Source organism: Bos javanicus, chromosome 4, assembly GCF_032452875.1.
Source record: "Bos javanicus breed banteng chromosome 4, ARS-OSU_banteng_1.0, whole genome shotgun sequence".
Taxonomy (NCBI): Eukaryota; Metazoa; Chordata; class Mammalia; order Artiodactyla; family Bovidae; genus Bos; species Bos javanicus.
Genome location: NC_083871.1, coordinates 61,994,932 through 62,007,680, shown reverse-complemented (window position 1 = coordinate 62,007,680; position 12,749 = coordinate 61,994,932). Strand labels below are relative to the sequence as shown.

Sequence of the window (12,749 nt, the reverse complement as noted above, 5' to 3'; positions counted from 1 at the left end):
GGTTTAGCAGATGTCTTTGTTAGGAATGTGACAATTATCACCATTATTTATTTCACTGAATATCAAGTGGTACAGAGGGAAGCCAAGTCTTCATCAATAGTGCACGTGGTTTATTACATCATTCTCCCCTCACATGCCTTAATCTTTGTTACTTGCTCTCAAAATAATCATAATAGGACATATCTTACTGACTTAAAACCAAATGCAAAGTTACTATCAACTGTCACACAAAACTATGTAGACTACATGGAGAAAAGGAAATTATTTTTTTCCAGCCACTTATTACTTGCTATTTAATAGTATTAGGTAACATTTACCGAGCACTTAGTCTATACCAGAGAATGAGTAAGGATTTTACATGCATTATCTTTTTCAATTATTGTCAATCTCCCCTAACATTTGCATATATTCCTTCACTTACACTGTGCTATCCTTTTAACATGTTATTACTGGTTACACTAGTCCATGACTAGTTTTGATATTTTGAATATCATGAATTTTTACCTATTGAATTTTTCCAGCTATGCTTCTGCTGCTGCTGCTAAGTCACTTCAGTCATGTCCAACTCTGTGTGACCCCATAGACGGCAGCCCACCAGGCTCCCCGTCCCTGGGATTCTCCAGGCAAGAATACTGGAGTGGGTTGCCATTTCCTTCTCCAATGCATGAAAGTGAAAAGTGAAAGTGAAGTCGCTCAGTCATGTCCGACTCTTCGTGACCCCATGGACTGCAGCCTACCAGGCTCCTCTGTCCATGGGATTTTCCAGGCAAGAGTACTGGAGTGGGGTGCCATTGCCTTCTCCGATTTCCAGCTATAGAAGTTCTATTATGAATGGAAAATTTATATTACAATAAAGACCAAATCAATGAAGAACAAAACAAAAATTTTTTTTATCAAAATAAGCTAAATTTTATTCTGTAAATTAAGTCAAAGCAACTCTTGCTATAGAATTCAACAATTCAAAAAATAATAAAACACCCACTGTAGGAGCACTTTGTATTCATTATGTTGGATACAGAAATGAATTAGTCTGTCCCTTTCTTCTAAGTGCATAGTCTAATGGAGAAGAGAAACAAACAATTGGATGCTAAGCCTGATTGTAATAAATCCTGTGTTCCAAATAAAACCAAGTACTTAATAATGTGAGATGAGTGCAATTGTGTGGTAGTTTGAGCATTCTTTGGCATTGCCTTTCTTTGGGATTGGAATGAAAACTGACCTTTCCCAGTCCTGTGGCCACTGCTGAGTTTTCCAAATTCGCTGGCATATTGAGTGCAACACTTTCACAGCATCATCTTTCAGGATTTGAAATAGCTCAACTGGAATTCCATCACCTCCACTAGCTTTGTTCGTACTGATGCTTCCTAAGGCCCACTTGACTTCACATTCCAGGATGTCTGGCTCTAGGTGAGTGATCACACCATTGTGATTATCTTGGTCGTGAAGATCTTTTTGTACAGTTCTTCTGTGTATTCTTGCCACCTCTTCTCAATATCTTCTGCTTCTGTTAGGTCCATACCATTTCTGTCCTTTATCGAGCCCATCTTTGCATGAAATGTTCCCTTGGTATCTCTAATTTTCTTGAAGAGATCTCTAGTCTTTCCCATTCTGTTGTTTGCCTCTATTTCTTTGCAGTGATCTCTGAGGAAGGCTTTCTTATCTCTCCTTGCTATTCTTTGGAACTCTGCATTCAAATGGGTATGTCTTTCCTTTTCTCCTTTGCTTTTCACTTCCCTTCTTTCCACAGCTGTTTGTAAGGCCTCCTCAGACAGCCATTTTGCTTTTTTGCATTTCTTTTTCTTGGAGATGGTCTTGATTCCTGTCTCCTGTACAATGTCACGAATCTCCATCCATAGTTCATCAGGCACTCTGTCTATTAGATCTAGTCCCTTAAATCTATTTCTCACTTTCACTGTGTAGTCATAAGGGATTTGATTTAGGTTATACCTGAATGGTCTAGTGGTTTTCTCCACTTTCTTCAATTTCAGTCTGAATTTGTCAATAAGAAGTTCAGGATCTGAGCCACAGTCAACTCCCGGTCTTATTTTTGCTGACTGTATAGAGCTTCTCTATCTTTGGCTGCAAAGAATATAATCAATCTGATTTCGGTGTTGACCATCTGATGATGTCCATGTGTAGAGTCTTCTCTTGTGTTGTTGGAAGAGGGTGTTTGCTATGACCAGTGCGTTCTCTTGGCAAAACTCTATTAGTCTTTGCCCTGTTTCATTCTGTATTCCAAGGCCAAATTTGCCTGTTACTCCAGGTGTTTCTTGACTTTCTACTTTTGCATTCCAGTCCCATATAATGAAAAGGACATCTTTTTGGGTGTTAGTTCTAAAAGGTCTTGTAGGTCTTCATAGAACCGTTCAACTTCAGCTTCTTCAGTGTTACTGGTTGGGGCATAGACTTGGATTACTGTGATACTGAATGGTTTGCCTTGGAAACAAACAGAGATCATTCTGTCGTTTTTGAGATTGCATCCAAGTACTGCATTTCAGACTCTTTTGTTGACCTTGATGGCTACTCAATTTCTTCTAAGGGATCCCTGTCCACAGTAGTAGGCCAAATAATGCTCAAACTACCACACAATTACACTCATCTCACATGCTAGTAAAGTAATACTTAAAATTCTCCAAGCCAGGCTTCAGCAATATGTGAACCGTGATCTTCCAGATGTTCAAGCTGGTTTTAGAAAAGGCAGAGGAACCAGAGATCAAATTGCCGACATCTGCTGGATCATCGAAAGAGCAAGAGAGTTCCATAAAAAACATCTATTTCTGCTTTATTGACTATGCCAAAGCCTTTGACTGTGTGGATCACAATAAACTGTGGAAAATTCTGAAAAAGAAGGGAATACCAGACCACCTGACCTGCCTCTTGAGAAACCTGTATGTGGGTCAGGAAGCAACAGTTAGAACTGGACATGGAACAACAGACTGGTTCCAAATAGGAAAAGGAGCACGTCAAGGCTGTATATTGTCACTCTGCTTATTTAACTTCTAGGCAGAATACATCATGAGAAACACTGGGCTGGAGGAAGCATAAGCTGGAATCAAGATTTGCCAGGAGAAATATCAATAACCTCAGATATGCAGATGACACCACCCTTATGGCAGAAAATGAAGAACTAAAGAGCCTCTTGATGAAAGTGAAAGTGGAGAGTGAAAAAGTTGGCTTAAAGCTCAACATTCAGAAAACTAAGATCATGGCATCTGGTTCCATCACTTCATGGCAAATAGATGGGGAAACAGTGGAAATAATGGCTGACTTTATTATTCTGGGCTCCAAAATCACTGCAGATGGTGATTGCAGCCATGAAATTAAAAGATGCTTACTCCTCGGAAGGAAAGTTATGACCAACCTAGATAGCGTATTCAAAAGCAGAGACATTACTTTGCCAACAAAGGTTCGTCTAGTCAAGGCTATGGTTTTTCCAGTGGTCATGTATGGATGTGAGAGTTGGACTATAAAGAAAGCTAAGCACTGAAGAATTGATGCTTTTGAACTGTGGTGTTGGAGGAGACTCTTGAGAGTCCCTTGGACTGCAAGGAGATCCAACCAGTCCATCTTAAAGGAGATCAGTCCTGAGTGTTCATTGGAAGGACTGATGTTGAAGCTGAAACTCCAATACTTTGGCCACCTGATGCGAAGAGCTGACTCAGTTGAAAAGACCCTGATTCTGGGAAAGATTGAGGGCAGAAGGAGATGGGGACGACAGAGGATGAGATGGTTGGATGGCATCACCAACTCGATGGACATGGGTTTGGGTAGATTCCGGGAACTGGTGATGGACAGGGAGGCCTGGCGTACTGCGGTTCATGAGATCGCAAAGAGTCGGAAACGACTGAGCGACTGAACTGAACTGAACTAACTATGTGGGGAGGCTCTTGTTTTGATTTTGGTGTTGGGGAAAGAGCATTTTTGAGGAGAATGATATGAATTAGGCTTTGACAACCAGGTAAACTTGCAAAAGTTTATCTGGAAGGAAGGGCAAGTGACAAAGGCGATAATTTTATAAAAGGCAACTGAGCACAGGGCCTGTTTCTCAGGCGAGGCTAGGGGAGGGGGGTACATATGACTTGTCACACACCAGGGTGCAAGAGTTGAGTGGGATTTAAGGTTAGAGTGATGGATTAGACCAAATCACAGAGAACTTTGACTACAGAATACAGTGGGGAGGAAAGGAAAATCTTTAAGCCCAAAGTGACCCACCTAAATCTGAAGATTGGGAAGATGAGTCCAGCAGTGATGTTCAGGAAAGCTAACATTTAGGGTATGAGTAGGGGGAGAATTAAATGAGCCAAAGAAAAGGAAAGACTTTTTGTTATCGTTGTTTTGTTTTTGTGTTGTTTTTAATGCAAAAGTACTTGATGTGTGAATAGCAAAATTGATTTGCTATTATTCCACTAAATGGAAGAAAAACAAACTGAAAGTAAGGAAACTATTTAAGAGGCTGGCTATGCAATTGTCCAGGCAAGAAAAATGAGTTTCTGAAAGAAGGTAGTAAACAGAGGAGATTGATTTGAAAGATAATGGTGGAAATAGACTCCATTGGATTGATTGGAAGATAAAAACCCAGGAATGAAAAGTGATGAGTTTAATTTAGATCAGACTTTAAGATGTCTGTAATAAATCAATGTGTATTATACATTGATCATATATACATCAGCATATAGTTAGGAACAGAGTCTGATTAAGGGAAGACAGATGAGGGCTAAAGGTACAGAGCTGAGAGTCAGTCTTATAAAAGGGGTAGCTAGGTAGATCAAACTGTTACATACTGTGAGATTGCCAAGGGACTGTCAAGACTTAAGAGGACTGAACACTGAATCTTCAGAAAGTTTATATTTAAAAGACTTGTTTTAAGGTAGGGAAGGTGTGGGGCAGGTTAGGAATTTTGGAAAAAAGCTAAACCGAAGCAGTCAAAACAATATAATGTGGGCTCCAGTGAAGATGCCAGTTCTAGTAAGAAGGTGGTGGTGAATATTGTCAAATTCTGCTAAAAACAGAGTTTGAGCAGAAGATTTAAGAGTTTTTGGCTTCAGGACTTTCCATAGGCTGATGATGCTGAGGATCAAGAGGGAGAAGAAACCAAGGTAGAAATTAGAATCAAGGGAGAGGATTAACCCAGGAGAGAAAGGTTTGTAGGTGTTGAGGGAGGCACAGAAATGGAAGGGGAGTAGATGAAGAGGAGAAGATGGAAGGGGCTCAAAGTCAAGAAGGACCTAGGGAGGGAGGAGAGGATAGGAGAGATGGAAACACTAGCCTCAGAAGGAAATTGGGAAAAGTCTTCAGAGGTTGGAAAGAAGACAAAGGGAATGGGTGATAATTTGAACAGAATGAAATTTATGTAGCATTAATATCAGATGATCTCCAGCTTCCCAAGGCAGCAAAAAGAGGGTGGAGGTAGGTGCAGAAATTTAAAGGAAGTACAAAAGATTGGAACAACAGCTATGTTTATTTTCTTTTTCTTGGTGGCGGGGGATGTGCCCCACAGCATGTGGGATCTTAGTTCCCTGACCAGGGATCGAACCTGTAACCCATGCATTGGCAGTGCAGAATCTTAACCACTGGACCACCAGAGATGTCCAATAGCCACATCTATTTTAAGGGTGAATTGATGAGAGGTAAGAAAGGGAATTCCCAGGGTTATTGAATTTCCAGGCAAATTGGAAAAATATATGTTAGAGCATCCAATCAACTGAGTTATGTCCATTTTCTCCAGAATTGTTCAGCTGCCTAGGAAAGGAACAAGAAACAGATGGCTGGCCTAACCAGGGCTGGAGATTGGCAGGACAATTTTGACCCAAGATAAGTGATGTAAGTCATTGGGATGCAGGTGCAGCGAGCACAGTGGAAAAACTGTCCCTGAGAAAAGCTGTCCTAAAGTAGGTGCCTTGGGACATCCTGAGAGGCCAGGAAGGCTGACAAAAGGAAAAAGAGGAAAGGGACTGGGCCTGAAAATTTGAAGGGGGGAGGGGGTCAGAGAAAGTGAGGTAATAGAAGAGATAAATAGATAGAAGTCAGAGGAAGCTTCAAATTTGAAAGTCTCAGATGTGGAGAGGTTGTGGATGGTGGTAAAAACTAAGGTGAGGTGACACTAAGGAATATCTGAGGCAGAATGAGATGGAGTCACAGAGCTCAAGGTAAAGGAACTAATAGGTCAGAGAGAAAGATTATCAGCATGGAATTTGAATCCCAAAGGAAAATACACTGGAGAGAGGTAATTTTTGTATGACTAAAACACATTAATGTGATATTAAAACACATGAGCAGCTAGAAGAATACTTGAAAGGAAGATATGTATTTTTGAACAACAACTCAAGCTTGTTTTCAACATATTGATCTGTGTGCTTAACATGAAACTATATGTAATAAGCATGATATGGTAGATTCCTCCCAAACAATGGTTTCACTAAGATTCAGCCTTCACTTTTCACTGTTGAAGAGTACAACGTAGCACTCAATGACTATGTACTAAAAATTGAAAATACAGACTGGTTACTTGGAAAAAGAAATGGTAGAAAAGCTAAACCTTGACATACTACCATATACTTAAATAAATGGTTGAATCAAGTAATAGTGATTCCCAGGAAATTACTTGTATTCAACATAAAACTACTCATCTTAATATTTTGCCTTAGAGTATAAACTTTCACACTCAGAGACTGTCTTCGGTCGACGAACCCAGACCTCCAGCCTGTCTTGTTCTGGATTGTCATAATACTAGCTTGCTGGTGGAATATCTGTAGCCACAAATGCGGGAACCACAGTAAAGTAGGCTCACTGGTTCTTTGTAGCCCAGATGGGGAAACATGCTCACAATTTTCTTAAGTTCTAAAAATAAATAAGTTGTTTTTTTAGAGACAAGTACTCTATTATATACACTCATCAGGAGATTGTGCAGAGTTTGGGATGCTGTAATCATCCAACTCAAAGCTGAATTGTTAGCCAGATGTTGAAAAATATATGTAAATGGGCTCTGAGCGTACATGTTATCTCTGAATCTTCCCAAAGAATGTTGACCTAGTCCTAAAGTATTTATTTACACATTCTTTTCAAATGATCTTCAAACTCAGAAACCTTATTTTTTATCGCGTAGCTTGGTCCAATATAGACAAAGTGTTAATAATTGTTGAAGCTGCGTGATGGGGATGAAGATTTACGATACTCTTCTCTCTACTTTAGATCTGTTTGAAATTCTCCACACTAACAAAATTTTTTTAAAAGGAAAAAAAGGACATAGGTCCTTTTATTGTGCTTGTATAGCAATGAGACCCCTTTCTTGCTTTTCCCCTTCCTGCTGACATACACTGTAACCTATCAGAAAGTGCTTGCCCCAGTTCCCTTTTTTCTAGAACAAATTAGAAAGTACTACCCAACCCTAAGATTTGAATGGTATAACATCATTATTATTTCAAATATTCCTTCATGCTTCATAAAACTCTTCCATACGCTGTCATTTCATTGACTTTCATGGAACTTCTGTACTCACAGGCATTCTCCCAAATAGTTGCCTTCCCAAAATACATCCCAAAAGAAAACAGGCTTTCATCATTCAGAAACCAGTCTTCATTGCACATATAGTATGTGCCATTATTTTTAAATTCCATGGCTAAATATCTTCGTAAGGAAAAAAACACCATCCAACAGCAAACCTTCATTTGTTCTATAAACATGTATTAAGCACCCACTATCTGCAAGGTAAAGACTTCAGTCTTGGTTTCACATCATGCTGGCAACTTCTGCATGGAATCAAGAATTGGTGAAGATTAGTGAGTTGGCCCTTTCAGTGACGGAAGAGAAGCTTTTTTAAAAATGCATATTCTCTGGCTCTACATACAGTAAAGTTTTAGGTCTGGGTGGTTCCAGGAAGTGTTGAGAACCCTTGGTTTAAATCACCAAGTCTGAAGGGGACTAGGGCAGCCGCCAGTCTGGCTGAAACTGGTACTGCCATCCATGGAGTGTAGTTAGTAGATATAAAGCAGGTAAGATATGTACCTGAAGCTTCATCCTGTTACTGGAAAGTATAAGAAAAGAGGGTGCAAACTTAGATGAAAATTCAGCAGGATTTGGGCAAGCAGTTAGGACTCAGAGCTGACTGGGCTTAGGTTCAAGGCTGGGCTTTTGTCCTGGTGTGATTCTCAGCAGAGACCCAGAAAGAACTGATTGTGTATTCGATCCCTTTTGTGTAACAGGCACTGTACAAAGCTCTTTACTTACAAAATGACATTACATCCTCCTGACTGCCCTGTGAGACTGGTTAACTTGCCCAAGGTCAAATGGCCAATAAGTGGATGAGTCATATTTGAACCTAACTCTGTTCTGAATACAAAGCCTATACTCTTTAGGTCTATCCATGGTATGCACAGAGACTGGGGCAAAGGCTTGCTAGGCTCACCCAGGGGTGATAGCTAGGAGGATCATTTGACTATAAAGTATTCTGCTAACATGAGGCATTAGGCATCTATTTCCTACTCACTTTATTCACTAGTGGTTAAAATAAATTCTCTATGACTCCTGACTTACAGGGTTCTCATTATCCCCAGATTATGTCCTAGGCAACATAGTGAAATTGGCAAATTTGTCTTTGTATCCCGAGCCTCCCCAATTTTACCTGTTTCTTCCCCAGTCCTTGAGGAGGGGACTGTTGTTTTCATAGTCTTCACCTCCATTCACATCAAGTAGTACATGTCTGATGACAGATGAAAGTCTTGTGCTTTGGGGACCTACTGCTTTTGAAGAGCAGGCACTTAGAGGAATGATGTTGATATCAGAGGAAGGAGCTAGGAAGAATTTGGAAGATATGCTGAATTCCCTGAAATCACGCTTATAGGCAGGTGGTAGCACATTTGAATTGATCCCATTGCTATCTGAAGAGAAATGATAACATTTCAGGGGGTATGATGATCAAGAGTCCTGCTGCTCCAGAGATTCTCTTGAAGCACTTTTCATCCCACTGTACAGCCTATCTGTACAAAGTCTTCATTTTACAGGGAACAATACATATGTGTGTGTTTCTCACAGAGATTGTAATCAGGGGGCACAATGCATCAAAGCCTCTTTCTTTTAATAACTGAAGTTATAGACCCAGACTCTGCTTTATTAGTATTCCAAATACCAGTACTGCCCTACCCTACAATAAACAGAGTAAACAAGAGTGGATCTCCTGGTACTCCCCCACCACCTCTTAATCACTGTTATGGAAAGCTCAAAATTATGGAATTTTTTCCTTTACTTATCAAAATCACTTGTAAATGCAAAAATGTTCTGGCAAATATTTCTGATTCAGTTCAGTTCAGTTCAGTTCAGTCGCTCAGTTGTGTCCGACTCTTTGCGACCCCATGAATCGCAGCACACCAGGCCTCCCTGTCCATTGCCAACTCCCGGAGTTCACTCAAACTCACGTCCATCGAGTTGATGATGCCATCCAGCCATCTCATCCTCTGTCGTCCCCTTCTCCTCCTGCCCCCAATCCCTCCCAGCATCAGAGTCTTTTCCAATGAGTCAAATCTTTGCATGAGGTGGCCAAAGTACTGGAGTTGCAGCTTTAACGTCATTCCTTCCAAAGAACACCCAGGACTGATCTCCTTTACAATGGACTGGTTGGATCTCCTTGCAGTCCAAGGGACTCTCAAGAGTCTTTTCCAACACCACAGTTCAAAAGCTTCAATTCTTCGTCACTCAGCTTTCTTCACAGTCCAACTCTCACATCCATACATGACCACTGGAAAAACCATAGCCTTGACTAGATGAACCTTTGTTGGCAAAGTAATGTCTCTGCTTTTGAATATGTTATCTAGGTTGGTCATAACTTTCCTTCCAAGGAGTAAGTGTCTTTTAATTTCATGGCTGCAATCACCATCTGCAGTGATTTTGGAGCCCCCAAAAATAAAGTCTGACACTGTTTCCACTGTTTCCCCGTCTATTTCCCATGAAGTGATGGGACCAGATGCCATGATCTTCGTTTTCTGAATGTTGAGCTTTAAGCCAACTTATTCACTCTCCACTTTCACTTTCATCAAGAGGCTTTTTAGTTCCTCTTCACTTTCTGCCATGAGGGTGGTGTCATCTGCATATCTGAGGTTATTGATATTTCTCCCAGCAATCTTGATTCCAGCTTGTGCTTCTTCCAGCCCAGCGTTTCTCATGATGTACTCTGCATAGAAGTTAAGTAAACAGGGTGACAATATACAGCCTTGACGTACTCCTTTTCCTATTTGGAACCAGTCTGTTGTTCCATGTCCAGTTCTAACTGTTGCTTCCTGACCTGCATATAGGTTTCTCAAGAGGCAGGTCAGGTGGTCTGGTATTCCCATCTCTTGAAGAATTTTCCACAGTTTATTGTGATCCACACAGTCAAAGGCTTTGGCATAGTCAATAAAGCATAAATAAATGTTTTTCTGGAAAGTGACTATCAAATATGGAAAGACGGATGATTGGGTGGATGGATGGATAGATACAGAGATAGAGTATATTGAAAGGTGGTAGTTTACTGAAAGAATATAGTAATGACCTATAAATGTGATAAGATGACATTAAACTGGAAGATAATTTTCTGTGTCCTGAATATGTAACAGAGCCTTGATTTCTGCCATGATAAAATCAAAATTGTAAAACTTGCCTCAAAAAGTTTTTTTTGAGGACTGGATGTAATACACATTAGTCCCTAACAATGCCTAGGATTTCAAAGATCTTTGGATGTTTGTAAACAATTTGTTTTTTGATGTACCTCATTCTGGTATGGCACTAACAGGAAGAAGTTATTACAAGGTATTTTCCTGTTGAATTATCCTCCATTTTCATTATGTGAACCATCAAACAAAAAAAATTTTTTTCCACTTAATTTCTCTCAGATTTCTTCCACTGATTGATGGGAATAAATAGCTCACCTTTGCAGAGTATTTTAAGTTCATTAGATAAATCTTTAGATTAAGATAATTAAGAAAGTGAAAGTAAAAGAAAGTGAAGTTGCTCAGTCATGTCGGACTCTTTGAGACCCCACGGACTGTAGCCTACCAGGCTCCCCTGTCCATAGGATTTCCCAGGCAATAGTCCTGGAGTGGGTTGCCATTGCCTTCTTCAGGGGATCTTCCCAACCCAGGGATCGAACCTGGGTCTCCTGCATTGTAGACAGACGCTTTACCATCTGAGCCACCAGGGAAGCTTAATTAATTATCTTTAATTAAATCACCCTATATTAGCCTAGTGGCTAGGTTGAGTTCACACATTTCTTGAGACTGTATCTTAACACATTCCCTCTGCCTGACCGTCCCCTCCCCCTCAGCCTTCATTATATTTGATGTGTGTGCTTCTTAGAGAAAGAAGTAGGGAGGAAACTTGAAATTACCCGAGGATCCACATTCTCCTGTGCAGCCAACTTCAGTAACTTTCACATATTTGACATAGTTTCAATTTCCTGAAGAAGAGTGACTCACCCAGAGTTACACAGCCACAGTAGCTGGAATAATTGGTCTCTAGGTCTCCTAATATTTCTTTCTTCCTTCAGCAATTCCTTTTACTTCTAAAGTGAGAGATTGCTTCACTCGAGACTGCTGCATGTTAGACACAAAAGGAAAGGACGAGAGAGAGTACCTGCCTGTGATTGAAAGAGAAGCTTTTACTTCTGTGATCTCTTCATTCTCTTCTTCTTTTTTTTTTTTTTCCAGAGTACATGTTGGTTGCTTATACACCACACTGAACCGTAGGTTTGGGGAGCTTGACTTTACTTTTCTTCAATAGGTTAGTATATCTTAGGAAGCAAAGAGTCAGGCCTGCCTCTATTCAGAACTGATCAGGACTGAGATAGAAGTAAAGTGGACCTCTTTCTCTCTGCCCAACTTTACCAATAGCAGAGTCAGCTAAGCCTTTCATTTGAATGTCAGGAGGATGCCAAAAGAAAACAGACAAACTCAGAAATCTCATGGTGAGGCTAAAAAAAAACCCCAGAGATGTCTCCACCATGTCAAATCTGGGAGGAGGGGGGAATTGTGTAGGCAAGTGTTTTTTGGTTTTGTTTTTTGCATGACTTTTTCCTCAATGTGTTTGTGTGTGTGTGTAATGGAAGTTGAGGATAGAGACCAAACATGAGGATGAGACAGTAATCTCTTCCTATTTACAACACTTTCAAGTTTCTTTTTTTTTTTGGACCCTTTTTTGGTGTTGCTTTTTCTACTCTATTCAGTTTCCCAAGACACGTGCGAATCCTAAAAATATATGCAATTATTTCCAAAACGTTTTGGTATTTTCCAAAAATTTGGGGTGTCTACTATATACAAGGCATTATGCTAGGTTTGCATAAGATGAAAAGATAGCTAAGTTTTAGTCCATCTTCAGGGTCCGCAGTCTCATAGCAAAAGTAATTCATGGTCATTTTTGCTCACAGATTTGTAAAAGCAGCTACATTTTACAAGAGAAAACATTTTAATTGTCTGATGTTCATTGACAGCACTTGAATGTCATGGACACTGAGCTCAAACCAAAAACATATTTTGAAGTAATAAACAATTAAATGAATGCTTTTATCAGAAAGAAGGATTTCAGAAGAGTTTACTCGTTTGTGTATTATAAATTTGAAAAGGAAAAGAGTTACACTCATGTCATATGTGAACTATAGGCTGTAAAAAAATATAATATCATCTGCAATACATCTGCTTCATTTAAATGCAGATTCTAACATTTATAGTTTCAGTGGTTGGTGTTGTGGCCTTATATATAACATGAAAAAATAATACTTGAGGAAGTTCCTG

The 12,749-nt window shown here is 39.9% G+C and overlaps 1 non-coding gene across 1 annotated transcript; it reads right to left on the bottom strand.

Annotated features, from left to right (window-relative positions):
* Positions 1–11,092: 11,092 nt before the first annotated feature.
* Positions 11,093–11,164, bottom strand: TRNAC-ACA (transfer RNA cysteine (anticodon ACA)). The gene has a single exon. It is a non-coding gene; the product is annotated as a tRNA-Cys (tRNA).
* Positions 11,165–12,749: the final 1,585 nt, after the last annotated feature.